Source organism: Hemicordylus capensis, chromosome 3 (assembly GCF_027244095.1).
Source record: "Hemicordylus capensis ecotype Gifberg chromosome 3, rHemCap1.1.pri, whole genome shotgun sequence".
NCBI lineage: Eukaryota > Metazoa > Chordata > Lepidosauria > Squamata > Cordylidae > Hemicordylus > Hemicordylus capensis.
In genome coordinates this window covers 32,618,096-32,640,082 of record NC_069659.1, presented here as the reverse complement: position 1 = coordinate 32,640,082, position 21,987 = coordinate 32,618,096, and the positions used below count along the sequence as shown (strand labels likewise).

The 21,987-nt window shown below is 46.3% G+C and overlaps 1 protein-coding gene across 1 annotated transcript in view; it reads right to left on the bottom strand.

Annotated features, from left to right (window-relative positions):
- The window catches only part of ZC3H12C (zinc finger CCCH-type containing 12C), a 72,764-nt gene extending 56,119 nt beyond the window's left edge, over positions 1-16,645 (bottom strand). Inside the window, exon 1 of the mRNA XM_053309372.1 lies at positions 16,225-16,645. The gene's annotated coding sequence lies outside the window, so the exon portion shown is untranslated. The remainder of the gene's footprint in view (positions 1-16,224) is intronic.
- Between the last annotated feature and the right edge of the window lie 5,342 nt (positions 16,646-21,987).

The following is a 21,987-nucleotide window of genomic DNA, read 5'->3' as shown; positions in this document are numbered from 1 at the left end:
GTGAATGTAGGACCTGCATTTTTTGGAAGGGAGCGGCAAAAACTAGTTCAGAGGGAACCAAACCGATTCTTTATATGCTGCTTTTCAACAAAAGAAAAGAGTGGTTTATGTAGAAAACAAATATAACATAAGATGGCTCTTTGTCCCAAGAGTAGGGTAGTGAAATCCGAAACGGATTGTGAGCAGCTCCAAAAGGATCTCTCCAAACTGGGGGAGTGGGCGACAAAATGGCAAATGCAGTCCAATGTTAGCAAGTGTAAAGTGATGCACATTGGGATAAAAAACCCCAACTTCAAGTATACGCTGATGGGATCCAAGCTGTCGGTGACGGACCAGGAGAGGGATCTTGGGGTTGTGGTGGACAGCTCCTTGAAAGTGTCGACTCAATGTGCGGCAGCTGTGAAAAAGCCCAATTCCATGCTAGGGATCATTAGAAAGGGGATTGAGAATAAAACTGCTAACATTATAATGCCCTTATACAAAACTATGGTGCGACCACACTTGGAGTACTGCGTACAATTCTGGTCACCACATCTTTAAAAGGACATTGTTGAACTGGAGAAGGTACAGAAGAGGGCAACCAAGATGGTCAGGGGCCTAGAGCACCTTTCTTATGAGGCAAGACTACAACACCTGGGGCTTTTTAGTTTAGAAAAAAGAAGACTGCGGGAAGACATGATAGAGGTCTATAAAATCATGCATGACATGGAGAAAGTGGAGAGAGAGAGAGATTCTTTTCCCTCTCACACAACACTAGAACCAGGGGTCACTCCATGAAATTGATTGCCAGGAGGTCTAGGGCCAACAAACGGAAGTACTTTTTCACACAACATGTGATCCACTTGTGGAACTCTCTGCCACAGGATGTGGTGACAGCCAACAACCTGGATGGCTTTAAGAGGGGTTTGGATGACTTCATGGAGGAGAGGTCTATCAATGGCTACTAGTTGGAGGGCTGTGGGCCACCTCCAGCCTCAAGGGCAGGGTGCCTCTGAGTACCAGTTGCAGGGGAGTAATGGCAGGAGAGGGGGCACGCCCTCAACTACTGTCTGTGGCTTCCAGCGGCATCTGGTGGGCCACTGTGTGAAACAGGATGCTGGACTAGATGGGTCGTGGGCCTGATCCAGCAGGGCTGTTCTTGTGAGTGCTCATAATCTGGAAAGAAACATGAGAGAGATACCAGCAACAGCCACAGGAGGGATGCTGTGCTGGAGTTGGGTAAGGACAGTTGCTTCCCACCTGCTAAAGCCACCACCTTTAAAAGGTGCTCTTCGCACAGCAGGGTATAATTTTGCACTCTTTTTGGGCAAAAAACCATGGTAGGGGGTTTTCTTTAAAAAGGCTTATTTTATCTGCTATTCTGCTTATGGTAGATCATAGAACAGAATGGCAAACCAGAGCCTTCTCTTCTGGTTAAAAAAGAAGTGTAAAAATATCTTCCATATTGTTCTCATAAAATTAAGAAAAGCATTAATCCCATGGTGGGGGGGTGCTGAAAATTGACTTTTGCCTTGTAAATAATGCCTGGAAACATAAGCGATGTTTCTCACTAGTGTAGGCTTATGGTCCTTGTTCATATTTATTTTTCTTGCCCCTGTGATGTGTGTGGGGAAACATCCTTAAAATGCCTTATTTTCTCATTTTATGGTAGGCATATTTGAAGTTGCATCCTCTTTGTAATATCCATGGATTTAAAGGTTTATATGGTCCTTGCTGTTCTCTGATTATCAATAAAATATTCCATCTTTAGAATATCAACTGTACTGATGACCTGGATCTTGTAAGGTTTTTTTTAAATAAATAAATAAATAAATAAATATATATATATATATATATATATATATATATATATATATAGGCTTTGGAAAGCTGATAAAGGTCAACTTATGTCTCATTAGCAACAGCTGACATGTGAATCTGGGACTTCTTTATACCACTTGCTAAACGATTATTCAGGCTAAGAGAGTTGGAGAAGGTGAGTGCAGACTCATCTTACATACCTTTTTCTTGTTGTTAACAGCTGACAAGGGATCCTGGAGTAATATTCCTTCTACGCTGGTTGATGCATTCCAAGCAGGAGTGTAGGGAGCTTGGATGTGGCTGGAGGACAAAGTCCTCCAGTGGCTCCCCTGCCTCTTAGGTTTCACAATTGCGTGCCCCCACAAGCCATGCCCCCATATCTGACATCAGATGCAAGGGGCAGGGCCAGTGCCAAGGCAGGGAAAGGAGTCCCCAGTCAGCAGTTCCATGGACTGCTGACTGGGGAAGCTCTGCCGGGGCTATTGGGTGCCATCTTTGGCATTGGCCCCACCCCCTTGCATCTGACATCAGATGCAGGGTCGGAGCCACTGCCCAGGAGAGGGTCCATTCAGACCCTCTGCCATCCTTCCCAGGCAGTCTTTCAGTGAAATGCTGGCTGGGGAGAAGAGGGGCATGCCTTGTGCTCCCAGTTGGCGAGAACTTCATTCGCTGGCTGGGTGCAGGAGTGAGCCAGGGGGCACCTTACAAGAGGGCCTTGGCGCCCTCCCGACTCTGGCAACCGGGGAACAGTCATCCCCACTTGCTCCACGGTTCCTATGCCTCTGGTTGTAAGGTTACCTTACACTGGTTCCAACGGATCACTTTCTTTGGATTTTGTAACCTTTGTTTCCCCCTTGTATGCCCTACCTTTTGCTTGATTGGTGCTGTCTTCTCCAAGTGAACAATCTTTTGAAGTTCATTTTCCAAGAATTCTTGGTTCAAGCTGAAGCGTTAGCATCTTTACTTCTCTTATTTATAAGTTCCTTCCCTCTTTTATTCATTCATTCATTCATTCATTCATTTATTCAATTTTTATACCGCCCTTCCGAGCTGGCTCAGGGCAGTTTACAATTAAAAACAGAAATCATTAAAAACAATTAAAACAGAAATACAAATATAAACACCCATTTAAAAACATCTTAAAAAACAATTAAACTATCAAAACAATTAAAACCCTGAAAACCAGGTTAACATTAAAACAATTAAAACTAATTAAAATCCCTCAAAGGCCAGGCCAAACGGATGGGTTTTAAGGGCTCTCTTGAAGGTCAGTAAAGAATTAAGATTATGCATTTCTGCTGGGAGTGCATTCCACAGTCCAGGAGCAGCTACAGAGAAGGACTGCCTCTGAGTCGCCACCAAACGAACCAGTGGTAACTGTAGACGGACCTCCCCAGATGACCTTAACGTGTGGTGGGGATCATGTAAAGGAAGGCGCTCTCTGAAGATATCTCGGACCCAAGCTGTTCAGGGCTTTAAAGGTAATAACCAGCACTTTGTATTTTGCCTGGAAACATATTGGCAGCCAGTGTAACTGTTTCAAAACAGGCATAATATGGTCTCTCTGGGTTGCCCCAGAGACTAATCTGGCTGCCGCATTCTGAACTAACTGAAGTTTCCAGACTACGTACAAAGGCAGCCCCACATAGAGCGCATTGCAGTAGTCAAGCCGGGAGGTTACCAGCTGATGCACCACTGTTTTGAGGTCATCGTCTTTGAGGAATGGGTGCAGCTGTCGAATCAGCCGGAGCTGATAGAAAGCACTCCTGGCCATGGCCTCCACCTGAGATACCAGGGTGAGGCCTGGGTCCAGGAGTACTCCCAAGCTATGCACCTGCTCTTTCTCGGGGAGTGTAACCCCATCCAGCACAGGAAGATCTAACTCACCCCTCAGATTCTGAGCCCCCACAATAAGCACCTCCATCTTGCTTGGATTCAGCTTCAATTTGTTCTCCCTCATCCAGCCCATTACTGCCTGTAGGCAGGCATTTTGAGAATGAGTGCCATTTCCTGAAGATGAAAAGGAGATGTAGATTTGGGTGTAATCAGCATACTGATAACACCCAGCACCAAACCTCCTGATGACCTCACCCAGCAGTTTCATGTAGATGTTTAAAAGCATTGGTGACAGAATTGAGCCCTGAGGGACTCCATATAACAGCTCCTGTTTTGAGGAGCAACTGTCACCAAGCTCCACCATCTGGAATCTACCTGAGAGATAAGAACGGAACCACTGCAAAGCAGTGCCCCCTATCCCCAACTCTCCCAGGTGATCCAAAGGGATACCATGGTTGATGGTATCAAACGCCGCCGAGAGATCCAGAAGAACCAGCAGAGTCACACTCCCTCTGTCGATTCCCCAGTAAAGGTCATCTATCAGGCCGACCAAGGCTGTCTCAACCCCATAGCCAGCTCTAAAGCCAGTTTGAAATGGGTCTAGATAATCAGTTTCCTCCAAGGCTGCTTGGAGTTGGTCGGCTACCACTCTCTCAATCACCTTGCCCAACCAAGGGAGATTGGAGATTGGCCTGTAGCTGTCCATATTTTATTCAGTCCATGAATGGAGTTTGTCTTTTGTCTTTACAGAAGGTGTTCCTGTACCTGCAAAGGCATCTTGCCTCCTTCCTGGGTGCTTTCCAGATTACCTGCTAGAACTGTTATAAAATGCTTTGGCTTGGCAGGATCAAATGGAAAACGATCCCCAGAATCTACAATGGAAAATACAGCTACTTTTTTGCAACAGACACATGATGTTATAGCATTAATTCGCAGTGATAAAATCTAAAGTAAGGCATCCGAAATGAGAATGGCACCCTGCTGACTGCAGTGTCACAACACAGGAAGTACAGAAGCACACTTAACAGTTAAGTTGTGACACTGTTGTAGGGGTTAATCTGGAAAGCACCCTGATTGGGCTTCTCAGTTATTCCTTCTCTCCTCAAATTTCCTTTCTTCCAGATTAGCTGTTGCCACCCAGGCCCAATAATGAGGCAGACACTTATAACTGACATAATAAAGGGCCACAACTATATTACTTAACAGGATGTGATTAACTAGATAATCTAAACTCACCTGGTTCAGGAAGCTGATTGAGCTACCTCAACTTGTTATCTCCAGTTGCAGCCAAAGCTTTAGTGCAAGCCCACACTAGGTCAGTGCAGGGCAGCTCCACGATAGCTGCCCTGGTTGTAGCCAATTCTCAAGTATCTTGAAAGATTCCAACTCTGCTCACCACCCTCTCATCTTATAAACCTGAATGAGTCAAGGAAACTTCATGGGGTTCTGGTCCCTTCCCTCTGAGTCCAATGACCCTGAGGGGCTGGCTTGTGGAGATGCCATCAAGTGATTCCTCAGGCTGCCTACCAAGTTGTCTAAACCAGGGTTGCACAACTTCAGCCCTCCTGCAGATGCTGGACCATAATTCCTGACTATTGGCCACGGTGGCTGGAAGTGATAGGACTTGTAGTCAAAAAACAGCTGGAGGGCCAAAGTTGTGCAGCCTTGCTCTAAACCTACCATTTTCTTCTTGCATCCTCCAGCCACAGAATGGGACTAGCCTAGGTTTAGTGCCATTTTCCCCACTGGTGCTGGATAAGATTTGCCATACCTTGTTGGAGATTCTCCCAGGAAAATGTTATAACCCATGTTGGAAAGGTGGGTGCTGTTACCTGTACCAAGTGGCGGAGAGAACATGACAACCGATCCACACCACTGTGATTATGAAATAGCCCACGGTCTTGTTGACTTCACTGCACATCCCCTCTTGGCGTCTGGGGTCACCAAGCCCACCGCCATACTTCTGTTGAAGCACTTGAGAGCAGGCCTTTGTTCAGCTAATGTCTGAAAGTCTATGGGACTTTCTATGGTAGGATAGCTGGTCTTGTGGTAGAAAGTCCAGCTTGTCTTCTTTACTAAGCAGGGTCTGTCCTTTGCATTTGAATGGGAGACTACAGAGAACTTGTGTTTTGGGCGGTATAGAAATGTGTTAAATAAAATAAAATATGTTAAATAAATACAGGTGAGCACTGTAAGACAATCCTTAGGGAATGAAGCCACTCTGTGAAGAGCACCTGTATTCTTGCATGTAGGAGGTTCCAAGTTCCCTTCCTGGCAGGCCTGTCCTAAGGCTCGGCTCCCAGCCTGAGCCTCCCACCATGTGTGCTCCTGCCTGCCTTCACTCCCTGGGCCCCGCAGTGGCACACACTGGCCGAGCGAGCGGTGAGTAGCCTGCCTCTCCACTCGGCAGCCTCGCCCTCAGCTCCCGTGTGTGCTCACCTGCCCTGGCTGCTGCTTTCTGCCTCTATATTTTCTCTCCTCGTGCGGGAGGCAGAGCACCCCAAGATTCCCCCCTCCCCAGCCGGCATTCGGATGGCAGAGTTTCTGAGTGAATGGGGTGCGGAAGAAATTGGCTGTTTGGCTTCTCTCCCCCCCCCCCGCCCCCACGCAAGTAAAACAACAAACAAAAAACCCCAACCCCTATCTGCTTGTTTTGTGTGAGAGGGTGATTTGTTCCCCTTGCTTAAGCCAGTGTATTTCTCTTCCCACCCACCCCCATGAACTCTGTGTGTGAGAGAAGTAATATCAATTTGTGTGCATGCGTGTGTGTGTGTGTGAGAGAGAGAGAGAGAGAGAGAGAGAGAGAGAGAGAGAGTTTTTTACACTTTATAAAAGAATCATTTTCAAAGTATGCCAACACTGTTCTGGTACAAACTTCTAAGAACTCCACCCCCACAACAATATTCCTCCTTGTGCAGAAATTAGTCAGTTCAAAAGTATTAAAAGCTTTAAAGAGAATAAGAGGGAAGAAAAATGCTCTAACAAAATGGATCTGGTTTTGATTATGTTCTTGAGGATGCTAAACTGCTTAGAGCTCTAATCTGGTCTCTGTGTGTGGGTTTCTCCCCCCGCCCCATTAAAAAATATTCATATGCTGCTTTTTGAGCAACAAAGTTATCAAAATGGCTTAAATAACAATATATAAGAAAATGGTTTTCTCAACATGTTTCCACTTATAATCATTACTATTTTATCTTGTTTTGTTCATATATAAATAACTTACATCGTATCTTTTTAATAAGTTTGTAATGTACTATGTAATGGAAATGCTATGAGCATTTCTGCAGTGCTACACATATTTTCTTGATGCCCATTAAAAGACTGTTTCAAAGGGGAAAGGAAAATAAAACACCACTTTGGTGGGCTGAAGCAAGGAGCAGGTGTTGGTGTTGTTAAGTTACATTAAACTTCAAGGGGTGAGGCAAGAGGGATGGATTGAAGAAGGGAAGGAGGAGGGGAAGCAACAGGATCAATCTGTGGTTTACATAGGAACATAGGAAACTGCCATATTCTGAGTCAGACCATTGGTCTATCTAGCTCAGTATTGTCCTCACAGACTGGCAGCGGCTTCTCCAAGGTTGCAGGCAGGAATCTCTCTCAGCCCTATCTTGGAGAAGCCAGGGAGGGAACTGGGAATCTTCTGCCCTTCCCAGAGTGGCTCCATCCCCTGAGGGGAATATCTTGCAGTGCTCACACATGAAGTCTCCCATTCATATGCAACCAGGGCGGACCCTGCTTAGCTATGGGGACAAGTCATGCTTGCTACCACAAGACCAGCTCTCCTCTCCAAGTTTGATATACTTGTCATTATTTATTTAATTTTATTTAACCAACAAGAATGGTAAGCAAAGAATTTCCGTGCATAAAGTGTACAGGTTTTGCTGAGCCATGCCCACTTTTAGGAACATAGGAAACTGCCATATACTGAGTCAGACCATTGGTCTATCTAGCTCAGTATTGTCTTCACAGACTGGCAGCGGCTTCTCCAAGGTTGCAGGCAGGAATCTCTCTCAGCCCTATCTTGGAGAAGCCAGGGAGGGAACTTGGAACCTAGATGCTCTTCCCAGAGCGGCTTCATCCTCTAAGGGGAATATCTTGCAGTGCTCACACATGAAGTCTCCCATTCAGATGCAACCAGGGCAGACCCTGCTTATCTATGGGGACAAGTCATACTTGCTACCACAAGACCAGCTCTCCTCTCCTCAACTTTTCTTCATGGTATTCTTGCTTTTGTGGCAGAAGCAAAGCAATAAACTTGTGTGCTTCACAAAGTGTTTTACTGTCCGCTTAAAGATAAGAGCAACTATCATATCTGGGTTTCTGTCCAATATATTCAACTAGTAGGTGAGGCCGATTGTTGCGTGGGCAAAGTCATTTTGCCTAGATTGTACTGACAGAGGATTGATCTACAGCATGATGTGGTTTGGGAATTACTGATCTGATTATTGAGTGGTGAACATCTGTTGAGAACAATGACAGTTAAAATCTGCTAGTTATCTTGAGGATTTCTTCTTTAAAAAATACAAACAAAATGATATTTTAAACACCACCTCCCCCAGCATATTCTTGTATAAATAGTAGTGCATTCAGTTAATTTCAGTGGTGGGATTGTTCATGCAAAATCTGGTATCTGTGGGTCATTAGGAAGTATGACTGCATTTTCCACCAATTATCCAACATATATACAGTAATGGATTGTTCAACTATAAGCTACACAGCGGCTGCCATCTAACTTTGAGTTTAGTGTTGGGAATCCAAGTGTCTTCCTTCTAATGAGATTTTTATTGCAAGATAACTCAGTTTTGGAATTCAAGTTTGGAATGCAAATGTGTTAAATTGTGTATGTTTGAGTCTGTGTTTTACATATGCATATTAGAATGAAATGTCAAGGGGGCGGGGCCCGCACATGCTGATTCACCCCTGCTTCCTGACATCTCCAGACAAGGCTGAGAGGGACTCCTACCTGTAACTTTGGAGAAGCCGCTGCCATATTGGTCCAGACAATATGGACCAAAGGCAGCTTCTGACGTTCCATTATTTTTTTTAATTTTACTTTATTACATTTATAGACCGCCCCATCCAAAGGCTCTGGGTGGTGCCTGAATGCTTAAAGCTGTTCCTGCCTCTTTGTCCAGATCATTCTAACCCAGATGAATTGGGGCTGGGGAGATGGGATTGAGCACTGGGGCTTTGCCTTTCCCCCTCTTTTTACTCCCTTGCTTTATTTTTACTGCACCTAGGAGGAGGCGCTGGTTCTTCTAACTTAGCTCCTTCCTCCCCATTGATTTTTTTAAATAGTTAAATTTATATACCGCCTTTCATTAAAACAATCCCAAGGCGGTTTACACAGAATTAAAAACAAAATTATAAAAATGACACAAAATATTAAGCTAAAAATGTAAAACAAATCCGATTAAAAATTTAAAACAAAAGCATAAAAGCAATACAGTGTACAAAGAGCAGCAGCAGGGACAATCAAATAAAAGCCTGGGTAAAAAGCCACGATTTAACATGCTTTCCAAAAGCTGTGATGGAGACCGAGGAGCGAAAAGCCACCGGGAGAGCATTCCAGAGTCTGGGAATGTTAAACAGCATGGGGGACAAGACCAAACCCTGCGGGACACCACAGGCCAATGGCCACGGAGCTGAGCAGTAGTCCCCCAGAACCACCTTCTGGACCCTCCCCCCAAGAAAGGAATGGAGGCACTCCAACACAGTACCTCCGATTCCCATACTCGAGAGGCGGTGCAGAAGGATACCATGGTCGATGGTATCAAGCACCGCTGAAAGGTCCAGCAGAACCAACAGGGACACATTCCCCCTGTCCAGTTCCTGGAGTAGGTCATCCACTAGAGCGACCAAGGCATTGATCCCTTCCAGCATGTAGTTGCATGCCTTCAGTAGTTGAGCCAAGCTTCCAGTAAGTTGTTGGCTGTTGCCCCACAAGTCTCTCCCCTTTTCCCCTCCACTGGCTGCAAGGTTGCCCCCCACCCCCGCCACCTCCTAGGTTGGAGAAAGAATGTGCATGCTTATTAAAAGCTCTTTACACCATTAGGATATATATATATATTTTAAAAAATCAGCACTAAATGACTAAGCAAGAAGGTGACAAGCTCACTGGTTATTTTGCATTGTATGCTCAAGGATTTTGAAAGTGGTGGAGCAAGATGAGAATCGTATGTTCTACTCTGATGTCTGGGCTATGAGTGGAAAAATTGTTGAGCAAAAAAGACTCAGAGTAGTCCTAGTCTGACAGTCTGGGCTATGAGCAGAAAAATGGCTGGATATATCATATTTTGGGGACAAAGATATTAAATGTTTCAGTTGTTGCAGCAGATTTTCTCACAGCATATGGCCACTATTCTGACTACTATGGTCCCTAAGGCAGAGGTTCTGAAACTTGGGTCCCCAGATGTTATTGGACTAAACTCCCATCATCATCTGCAGCCACAGTGTAGTCCCACAACATCTGGGGACCCAAGGTTGAGAATCATCAGCTGATACAACTTCTACCACCAAATCCAAACCAGCTTCCTCAGAAACAAAATCCTTTGATCCACATTAGGACCCCAAAGATCATTTGAGAACTAGATCTTCAAATCCCATTTCCTCAGTCATCATGTCTTTGAGAGAAACAATGAGGCTATTCTCACGATCGCCCAAAAGTGGGCTAAGGGAGCCTATCCCGCTTTTGGCCAATCATGAGCTGCAGTGGGAGCCAAGCAGCTCCCGGCAGCAAACCTCCATAAATACCCCTGCCCTTAGACGAGGTTAACAGAGTGAGCGCTCTGTTAACCTCATCTTTTTTGAGGTTAAGCTCCGCACCAGCTCCGCACCATGGCGGCACACAAGGAGACCCTTGCCAGGAGGCTGCAAGCAGCCTCCAGGGCTCGGGGGTCTCTACAGGATGCCCCGTGCGCCATACAGCCCCCGCCGGCTCCGTGATGGAGCTGGCAGTCGTGTGGGCGGCCAGTCCGGCTGCCCAGGGCTGCCTTTGGATCGTCTGCAGGAGAGCAGACGAAGCCTGCTATCCCCACAGACGACCTTTCAGCGCCTCACACTGCCTGTGTGACTCGCCTCAATATTTTGTAGGTCGTCTAAAAATCCCTGTCTTCACACAGGGGCAATCCCCACCTTCTTATATCCCTCTCTGGTAAGGACTTTCTCTCACCCAGATAAAACCCATCAAAGCACTAGAAAACAAACAAAAAACCAACAACCAGTGAATTCATTTCATGTACAGCAAATCCAAGTTAACCCCCAACAGAAGGCCTGACAGCTGAAAGCTCTGATGGATGCATCTTAACAAGTACATCAAAAGAGTCTTGCCTCTGGCAACATGCATCAATGTGTTTATGGTATGTGGGCACAGTTCCAAAAACAACAAGCTGCTTCAGGTGTAGATATGTCACAACACTCCTCAAGGTAGCACAGGCTTGCTCAATAGGTGTCAGACTAGTAGAAATCAGCACACCAAAGATGGCAAGCTCCTTCAGGTGCTGGCCCTCACTCCTACCCTGCTCCTGGTATATATTCACTTGACAAATGCAAATACAGTATTTATGAGCAGCTCATGACATTTGTTGCTAACAACAGCTGGTCTTCTGCATGTGTAAAACTAATACTTTTCTCTGAAATTTTATTGTCCATAAGCAGGCTAGTTTTCAAAAAAGAAAAGAATACTGGCTAGTAACTTTTGTGGGCTTAATCACCTTAATCACAAGGCTGAGAAATGCTGCTGCATCATCATCATCATCATCATCATCATCATCATCATCATCATCATCATCATCATGCTATTTACACACAGTCTACCAGATGTTATTGACTGGATTTAGTACTTTTTTTTCCAGGCCCTTTCCAGGGTCTAGGTCAACTAAAGAAAAATTGAAGATGTCGTAGTATTCGTGCTGTCCCAAGTAGTGTGGCCTTCTGTAGTTAATGTGTTGTAATTTTATTGATGCCCAAGGCGTCGAGATGGCGTTCAAGTTCTTTTGGTACTGCACCAAGGCCACCAACAACTATTGGCACCACTATTGTTTTCTTTTTCCAGAGCCGCTCAATTTCAATCTGAAGGTTCTTGTATTTAGTTATTTTCTCCAATTGTTTTTCGTCGACTCGTCTATCCCCTGGGATTGCAATATCAATGATCAGAACCTGATTCTTCTCGATGACTGTCAGATCAGGCGTATTGAGCACTAAAGGCCTATCAGTTTGTATTTGAAAATCCCAAAGGATTTTTGCCTCTTCATTTTCTGTGACCTTCTCAATTGGATGATTCCACCAGTTCTTGCTTGCTGGCAATTTGTAATTCTTGCAAAAGTTCCAGTGGATCATTGCAGCAACTTTGTTGTGTCTTTCCTTATAATCAGTCCACGTGATTTTCTTACAAGGTGCTCAACCGTATCATCATCATCATCATCATCATCATCATCATCATCATCATTATTATTAATTTTAATTATAAATTAATAATTCTGTCATTTTGCACTGCTGGCACCAGGAGGATTGTCTTCATTTTCATTGTGTCCATACAGTCAACCTGATAAGCATAAAATAATCACCACTTTTAAAAGGTGCCTCTTTGCTCAGTGAGTGAGGGTCTTTCTTCCTCTAGACAAAGAAAGATATATGAAACTGGTAACATCATATGTATAACCTAATCTCTTACATAGGAAGCTGCCTTATACTAAGTCAGACCATTGATCCATATCGTCTACCCAGACTGGCAGCGGCTTCTCCAAGGTTACAAGCAGGAGTCTCTCCTAGCCCTACCTGTAGATGCCGGAGAGGGAACTTGGAACCTTAAGCATGCAAGCCTAATAAGGCGCTCCTCCCAGCGCATCCCCATCTCCTAAGGGGAACATCTTGCAGTGCTCACACGTGTAGTCTCTCATTCAAGTGCAAACCAGGGTAGACCGTGCTTAACAAAGGGGACAATTCATGCTTGCTACCACAAGACCTGGTCTCCTATTTGATTGCCTTTCCTTTGAGAATAAATTATTGGATTCTTAACCTTGACCTGTCCTATCCGAGACCCACCCTCCTCAAAGTGTAGCACCGTAAGACTGTGACAGTTCATTTGGCGGAGATTGGTCCCAACTTGGGTAGCTTTTCCTCCTACCTTGCTTCCACACAATCACTTCTACCCACGTTTTCCTCTTACCTTGCTTCCACATAACTGAAAATTGGGAGCACACACAGCTCCCAAACCTAGGTAGAACACAGTTTTTGATTGTGTGAATTTATTTTATTTATTTTTTACATTTATATCCCGCTCTTCCTCGAAGGAGCCCAGAGCGGTGTACTACATACTTGTAGTATGACCTCAGCATGTGTTTTGCACTTGGATCTCCATACACAGAGGTCATTTACACAATCAAAAACTGTGTTCTACCTCGGTTTGGGAGCGGTATGTGCTCCCAATTTTCAGTTGTGTGGAAGCAAGGTAGGAGGAAACCTGGGTAGGTGATTGTGTGGAAGGTAGGCGGAAAAGCTACCCAGGTTTGCCTCCTACCTTGCTTCCACACAATCATTTCGCTCAGGTTTTCCTCCTACCTTGCCTTCACACAACCAAAAACTGGAAGCGCACACAGCTCCCGAACCCAGATAGAACACAGTTTTTGATTGTGTGAATGATCTTACAGTGATCTACTGCTAACCTACTTCACAAGATTGTTTTGAGGCCAATGGCCTAGTCCAAAGTATGTCCTCTTGGAAGACCCACTGAGTTCATTGGAGCTTATTTTCAGGTCAGTGCACACAGGATTCCCGACAATCAGAGCAATCCTAATCCATCCTTTTGGATTCATTTGGACGTACTCCAAACATTTTTAGGCTCACACTGTAAGAATAACAGAATTCTAGAGTTGGAAGGGACCTTGGAAGTTTCTCTAGTCCAACTCCCTGCTCAGCGCAGGAACACTTGGCTCCTTGGCAGAGGGGTGGGTAAACATGTAATCAAATATAGAAATGAAATGGGAGGGGAAGCAGCTACATTTAATTTTGTAGTGCCTTGATTATTCAGAAAGAGCAGGGAATTTTGGCAGGGGGAAAGAACCCTTCTGGGTGGGGTGAGACAGGGGCAGGAAATAGGTTTCAATCTAAAGCAGGTTTGCTTGTCACAAATAGACATCTTAAGGGGCAGTAGGGAAGGATGAAGGAGGCCCTATTGTGCAGCTCTTGTGTGAGGGGCTTGGGGATGGTCCCTCACTTTCCATCAATTCAGGATGAGTCGGCGATTTTGCTGTCTTCTCCTTCTCCGTGCCCAGGTTCCAGCCTGGCGTCTATCCATGTCATGGCCTTTTTTCATGGCCAGGAGACTCCCTGATGGGACCTCATGGAGTTGTCCCTGTCAGCCTAGGCCTACAAAACAACCAATCAGTCACTTGGTGGTGGTGGCGGCGGCGGCGGCAGGGCCAAGTTACACAGCTTAGTCTCAGTACTACCCCCCCGCCTTGCTCCTGTTGCGATGTGAGATCAGGAACAACTTACAGGAACCTGTGGCCTCCTCTATTTGGGTTAGTACCTTCTTCTGTCCGTTCATCTGTCCCCAGGGCTTTGTTAGCCCCACAACAGAGGTGGCCCACCATGGCCACCTCCCCAAAGGAGTCACCTGCCAGGAATGAACAGCCATAATAAACTGAGGGAAGGGAGGAGCCTATGTGTGGGCCCCTGAAGTAGGGAAGTGCATTCTCCCCTGCACCAGGCCTGGGAATGGCTCTTCCCACAGGTTTCTGCTGAAGCCCCAATTCTCCATTCCTACAACTAGTGGCTAATAATATGTCAAGGTTGTCTGCGAGTGATGCTCTGAGATCTCTGCCCATTCATGGTCCCAGATGTGGAAAGGTACCCGTATTTACCCAAATAGAAGACAACACTGAATTTAAGATGAACCCCTTAAAAATAGAGGTTAAATTCACCCAAAAGGAACAGCAGTCTCAATTTAAGATGACCCCCACCTAATGGTGCAGTGGGGAAATGACTTGACTAGCAAGCCAGAGGTTGCCAATTCGAATCCCTGCAGGTATGTTTCCCAGACTATGGGAAACACCTATATCGGGCAGCAGTGATATAGGAAGATGCTGAAAGGCATCATCTCATACTGCGTGGGCCGATGGCTCCGTGGTCACCAGGAGTTAACACCAACTCGATGACACACTTTACCTTTTACCCAGTTTCTAATCTCAAAGAACTTGAAATTTTTTTAGTCTTGGATGCAGGTAAATACAGTACTGGTTGTCTGTTGTGCTTAATGCACTCTGCATGTACTCCACAGCACTTTAATTAATTAATTACATCTCTACACCACCCCATCCAACGGCTCTGGGCGGTTTACAAACTAAAAACAAAATATAATCATTCAAAAATCAAACATAAAACCATAAAATCTGAACAATTAGAACAGTTTAAAAGAGTTAAAACAAAACCATTCAAAATAGTTTTAACACTTTGTGTGTGCCCAGGCTGAACTCTGCTGTTGAAAAGCAGCTTTGCCTTGCCTTAGCCATTTTGCCTATCTATCCCTTGTCTAACCCACCATCCCTTCCCCTGGCATGTGCACACACAGAACGTTGGGTCCTGCACGAATGGATCAGGAATAACTACCCCATTCCCAGTTCGTTACTAAAAAAGACTAACAGAAATTAAATGTCTCTTTTCACCTTGAAGCAATGTGATGGACAGCATGCTTTTCAAACCCATCCTTGGCTTGCCGCTGTTGGACTCCCAGTCCTGCCTGTGATCCCAACAGCAGTTCAGGGCTCCGTGGACAGAGGAGCTCAGCCTGGCAAGTTCTTTTTGTCCCATTACACCCCCTGGCAGAGCACCGAGTTCATGCCTTCTCTCCTCAACCCCCATTTCTACCCCAAATGCCATCTCACACCAGATTCCCTACCCCTGTGAGCTTTCCTCTCCTCCACACACATGCAGGAGACCCCCTTGGCCATCACCACTGGCCCATGCCCTTCAATAACCTCTGAGTGCAGTCCACTGTGAGCTCCACATCCAGCAATCTGGCACTCCCATCTTTTATGTACACCCAATGAGACACGCATTAAGCTTGCTGTGAGTCCAGTTATTATTATTGGACATCATCACAGGACACAGTCTGCCAAAGCACTCCACACTTCTGATCATGTTAACCTCCATCTCTTTCTGTTCCTTTTCTCTCACCTCTCCAAGATCCTTTTCACTCCTCCAATCTCAACCATTCTCCAATCTCCAATCAGTATTAGACGGTCTAATAATCCTCCAATCTCGGGCCTAATAACCCTAATAATAATCCTAATAATAATTAATAATCCATTCTCTCCGGTCTACTAATCCTCTAATCTCCTCTAATAATCCTCCAGCCTCCAAGCTCTTCCATTCTCCAAGGTCCTCCAATCTCAACCAGTCTTTTCACTCCTCCAGTCTCAACCATTCTCTTGCTCTTCCCCTCTCCTCCCCTGTGTCGGGGGCTCCCAACCTTGTGTCCTCCCCAGATGTTGTTGGACTACAACTCCCATCATCCCCAGCCACAAGGAGGTGGGAGTTGTCGTCCAACAACGACCCTCCCTCTCCCTCTCCTCTCCCTCCTCCCCTTACCTCGGGGTCTCTGCCTCCGTTGTCCTGTCCCCCCTGCTTCTCACGTGAGGGATCCAGCCCTTCCATTCGTCCTGCTGCTGAGCGAGAAATCCAGTGGATCTGCTTCGACAACCTGCTGTTGCGGCCGAAGAGAAATTCCTCTTCAAGGACTTCCCTCCGAAGCGGCTGCTCCTCGCTGCAGACGCGGCGGCGGGGGATGGTTTGATCGCCTCCAAAGCGAGCCCCGTCGCAGCTCTCTTGGGCGACTCGAGATCTCTTCCTTCCTTCCCCTGGTGCTGCTCCGCTCCTGGTGGCTGGCTAGTGGGAGAGGCTTCCTCTCTAAGGGAAGACTGTTGTTGTCTCAGCGGGGATCTCTCCTTTCAGGACTAAACCTCCTCCTCCTGCTGGAGGGAGGCTGATAAGAATCCCATGCAAAGAATGAGATGCTCTCACTCTGCAGGCGTCAGAAGGCAGACAAGTGTCGGCTAAGTTTATGGGGAGGCGGCAGGCAGGAAAGAAGAGAGGTAGCAAGGAAGACGGGGAGAGGACATGTCATCAGCGTGGTGGAGCCAGCGTGGTGTAGTGGCTAGAGTGCTGGACTAGGACCGGGGAAACCCGAGTTCAAATCCCCATTCAGCCATGAAACTAGCTGGGTGACTCTGGGCCAGTCACTTCTTTCTCAGCCTAACCTACTTCACAGGGTTGTTGTGAGGAGAAACCTAAGTATGTAGTATACATACATACTCTGGGCTTCCTTGGAGAAAGAGCGGGATATAAAAGGTAAATTTAAAAATAAATAAATAAATAAATCAGGGTTTACTAAAAGCCAAGTCCCATTAGTTGTTTTCAATACCAAAAGAACTGAAGGGGCCGGAGAGCTGGTCTTGTGGAAAGGTAAAGGTAAAGTGTGCCGTAAAGTCGATTTCAACTCCTGGCGCCTACAGAGCCCTGTGGTTTTCTTTTGGTAGAATACAGGAGGGGTTTACCATTGCCTCTTCCCGCGCAGTATGAGATGATGCCTTTCAGCACCTTCCTCTATCGCTGCTGCCCAATATAGTACCAGCGGGCATTCGAACCGGCAACCTTCTGCTTGTTAGTCAAGCATTTGCCCGCTGCGCCATTAGGTCTTGTGGTAGTGTGCATGAATTGTCCCCTTTGCTAAGCAGGGTCTACCCTGGTTTGCATTTGAATGGGAGACAACGTGTGTGAGGACTGGAAGATATTCCCCTCAGGGGATGGGGCCACCTTGGGAAGAGCATCTGCATGCTTGCATGCAAAACGTTTCAGATTCCCTCCCTGGCATCTCCAAGATAGGGCTGAGAGAGATCTCTGCCTGCAACCTTGGAGAAGCCTCTGCCAATACTGAGCTAGATAGACTAGTGGTCTGACTCAGTATATGACAGCTGCCTATGTTCCTAACTCCGTTTGGGGATGGAATATGCTGGGGGTTCTCAAAGTTGGGTCCCCAGATGTGGTTGTGGAGAGAGTCCTCATCAGCCCCAATGGCCTTCTGTCATAAGCGGCTGCCTTCGACCATTGTGGCTGAGGATGATGGGAATTGTAGTCCACTGTCCAAAAACATCCAGGGAACCACGTTTGAGAACACCTTGGATATGCAATAATGATGGAAAAAGCACTTCCTTGGGGGCTTTTTCCTGTACTGGAGGGAGCCAGCACCACCTCAATGCTGTTTAAGGAGACAGAGGTTCCAGCTTGGGGGTGGGGGGGGCACACGGTTTCCATCAAGGCGTACATGCACCAGCAATTTTCATTTTAGAAATGGGGCCCTCTGCCTTCATGATTTAGAAGACAGGTTCCCAACCTTACAGACGGTTGAACTGCAACAACTCCCACCATTCCCAGTATGGCATTCTGCCACAAACGGCTGCTTCAGCCACAGTGACTGGAGATGATGGGAGTTGTAATCCAACCAGATCTGGGGACCTGGCTTTGAGAACCACTGCTATAAACGCATCTTCTCCAGTTCCACATCGAGACTCTTTGCTTCTTGAAGCTGTTGCCCCGCATTACCCCTTCCATTCTGCGCGCATGATTAGAAATACTTTCTTGTTACTCCATGATACTGGCTGGAACAATTTGTCCACTATGGCTTGAAAGGACAGTGGGGATAAGGATCTGAGCATAAATGAAATTTGTGTGCCATTGCTTGATTCAGATTCAGGCTATCAAATATGTGGAACAGCAGCACACAGCAGGCTTCTTACAGGCCTACTCAACTTAGGGCCCCCCACAGCTGTTCTTGGACTACAACTCCCATAATCCCCAGCCACAGTGGCCAATAGCCAGGGATTATGGGAGTTGTAGGCCAGCATCTTCAGGAGGGCCGAAGTTGAGCAGCCCTGTAAAATTTATTGCTAACAACTCACTGGAAAAGCACACAAACTTAGACTGCTAAAAAAAAACCAAGCACCATTTATCTGTGAACTTCTTTCTAGTTCACAGATCTGTGGACTTTTTCTAGTCTTTTCTCCAGTCTATCTTCCTGTTGGTCAATTGACCTTAATAAAGAAATGAATCTCCCTGGTCTATCTGAGTTTAGGACTATCCAGACCCTAGAGGAGACCACACAGGCCCAACCACTTACACAGGCTTCTGCTGCAAACCTGAAATTGTTCCTTTAGTTCTCTCACATGGCCACCTCATCCTGATGCCTTCTGAGCTTATCTCTTAAAGTGCAGTATACCACAATTTCTTCCATACTCCTTGAGAAAAACAATTTCTTTTCCGAATGCTGGCATAATTATAACATTAGAGCAGGTGCTGCTGAATGTATTTAGTCCTTGTCTAGGTAGATACCATGCCTATCGGAATACCCTGTAATTACTGTCTCTCATAAATGCATGAAACTAGCATAACATAATAAAACACAATTTAAAATCCTGCTGACAGCACTGGAAAAGCACAAAAGGGAGAGCTCAACTCATGACAGGAATAGGAAATAGGTTTTAGAATAATGAAGGTATTTGTTGCTCTGGTTTTTGCTTGTCATGGATGAAGGGTGACAGGGGTTTGAATTTATGCAGAGCAAACTTGAAAAGCAAGCCAGCCGACAGCATTTCCAGTGACAATTTGCTAACAAACTGTTGCATTTTAAGGGATGTGTATTAATTGCCGCTGCACTATAGGACTTTAGAGGTCCAGACTTTCAGTGTAATGTTGCAGCCACTGGAACTTTGTACAATGAACTGCTTGTCGACTGAGCATGACAACTGTGGATATTAGCATTTTCAGGGACAAGTATGTTGTCATTATCCTACTGGTGGCATTGGGAACGAGACACACCACTTTTTCAGAATCTGGGCCTCAAGTCAAGAGGGCTGTGTACGTACTTGCAGAACAGCTAGGGATGGTTGGCTAACCATTTCCTGATTTATTCTAGCTGTGGGGAAAGAGAGGTAATGGAAAGGATTTATTTAAAACTGAAAGGCAGATATAGTGGGCTAGTCACAAAGGCATGGCATATCTAGGGGAATGAAGAGTTCAAGGTGTTACTGACCACGTAAATGGCGTCCATGCATGTGTGGACGCAATGTGAGTAGTGGCAGGTTCTTGGGGGGAGTGCAGACACAGCAGCAGGAAGTTGCATGTAGGTAAGGACCTGCTCTCCTCTTTTTAAAAGTCCCCATTCGCCACTCCTCCACCAGTGCAGCCGAACCAGTTCGGACCTCTTCCGAACGAGTTCAGCATCGAATCCCTAGTAGCCCCATATGACATTGTAGCGAAGAGTACATGAAATGGCAGCATACTCTTCCTTTGTTCCTCTCCGTCTTCACTTCCCTCTCCTTGCTCTGCTGTCTTCCTTGTATTCTCTGCCATGGGATGTGTTGATGGCCACTTGCGGGGATGACTGTAAAAGGGGCTTGGACAAATTCATGGAGGACAGGTCTGTCATTGGCTACTAGTCTGGTGGCTATAGACCACCTCCAGCCTCAGAGGCAAGATCCCTCTGAATACCAGATGCAAGGGAGGAACAGTAGGAGAGAGGGCGTGCCCTCGCCTCTTGCCTGTGGGCTTTTCAGTGGCACCTGGTGGGCAACTGTGGGAAACAGATTACTGGACTAAATTGGGCGTGATCCAGCAGGGCTGATCTTATAGTCTTCTCTCTTTTAGAAGGTGGACTTTCAGAATAGGGACTTGTCTTCTCACTCTGTGCAAAGTGAGTTAGTGCTATGCAAATCAGATAGTGCTATGCAAATCAGTGATGATGATGATTGATGATGATATCAGTAATAACTAAATTGTATATTGTGGGGTTGTGTAACCCCTGTGTCTCCAATTTCCATGAGACCAAGGACACGATGATGCCCCCCCCCATCTTCGGGTGGGTACTTAGCATTCTCAGCCCATGCTGCTGAAACAGTGGTGGAGGCACACAAGCGCTGTCAGACTGCGCCACCAAGCCACGCAGTGGCAGCAAAGGCTTTCCTCGCTCACATGTGGCCCACCCCAGTGGCGCAGGGAGGGGAAATGCCATCAACAGCATGCCCAAATGGGGTGAAGAAGGACAGTGGGCAGAAGGGACGTTTGTGGGATAGTGCCTGTGGCGGCGTAGGAGGGGGGAGGGCTGGCAGTAGCCTCCCCCTACGCCCCTTCTTGCCCCCATGCCTGAGGCGACTATTTCACCCTGCCTCATGGAAGGCCAGCCCATGATTCCTAAGGAAGATATGGCAAAAACCCATATTATGCGTTTCAGGCCCCTTCTTATTAAATCTCTACCACAATTTGCCTGTCATAACCTACCTCTATTACAGGGTTTCCCAACCTGTGGTACTCCAGTTGTTGCTGATTTACAGCTCCCATCACCCCCAGCTACCATTTATTGTGGGAACCCCTGGCCGAGGCCGTCGTCATCTTGCAGGTGGGGAACATGGAAGAATCTGGCACCAAGCAGCAGGGGACTGCAAATCCCACTGGTGGTAAGCAGGGCCAACATTTTGACCTTATTCATGTTGTCCCCCTACTTGCTGGAAGCCTGCTAAATTTCTGCTTCAGTGTAAACAGTAGTCTGGAAGCTGCTCTCTTTAGCTCATCACTCTTATTCTCATGGCACAAAGCTGTGAAGTGTTTACTTGGTTCTGAATCAACCTGGAGAAGCCTCTTAAAGATTAGTCATTTTGGGTATTGAATACTTTCAACTCCCTCAGTGTCTTATCCAAACAAAAGTATCTGTGTGGCATGCAGAATGGAATGAAAAACTCATTCATCCATGAATAAGTATTGCAATAGTCTGTTCTTGGCTAGACAGAGGAACACAGGAAGCTGCCTTCTACTGAGTCAGATCTCTGGTCCAGCTAGCTTAGTATTGTCTACACAGACTGGCAGTGGCTTCTCAGAGGCTGCAGGTAGGAGTCTCTCCCAGCCCTATCTTGAAGATGCCAGGGAGGGAACTTGGAATGCATGCATGCAGAAGCTGTTCCCAGAGCAGCCCCATCCCCTAAGGGGAATATCTTACAGTGCTTACACATGTAGTCTTCCATTCAAATGCAAACTAGGACGGACCCTGCTTAGCAAAGGAGACAATTCATGCTTGCTACCACAAGACCAGCTCTCCTCCCATAAGCCCCCTTTTTGGTGCAAGCCTCAGATGATCGATCAATTGACATCAAGAGAATGGTGATGGCCCAGAAGACAGTCCTTGCAGGAGCAGTGGTGGTGCCCACACAGAGTATGCCCCAGAAGGAGGAGACTGGGCAAAGAAGAAAAGAAAAAGAGGAGGCACACTATAGCAGAGCAAAACGTTGCAACAGCATAGGGTGGGCAGGC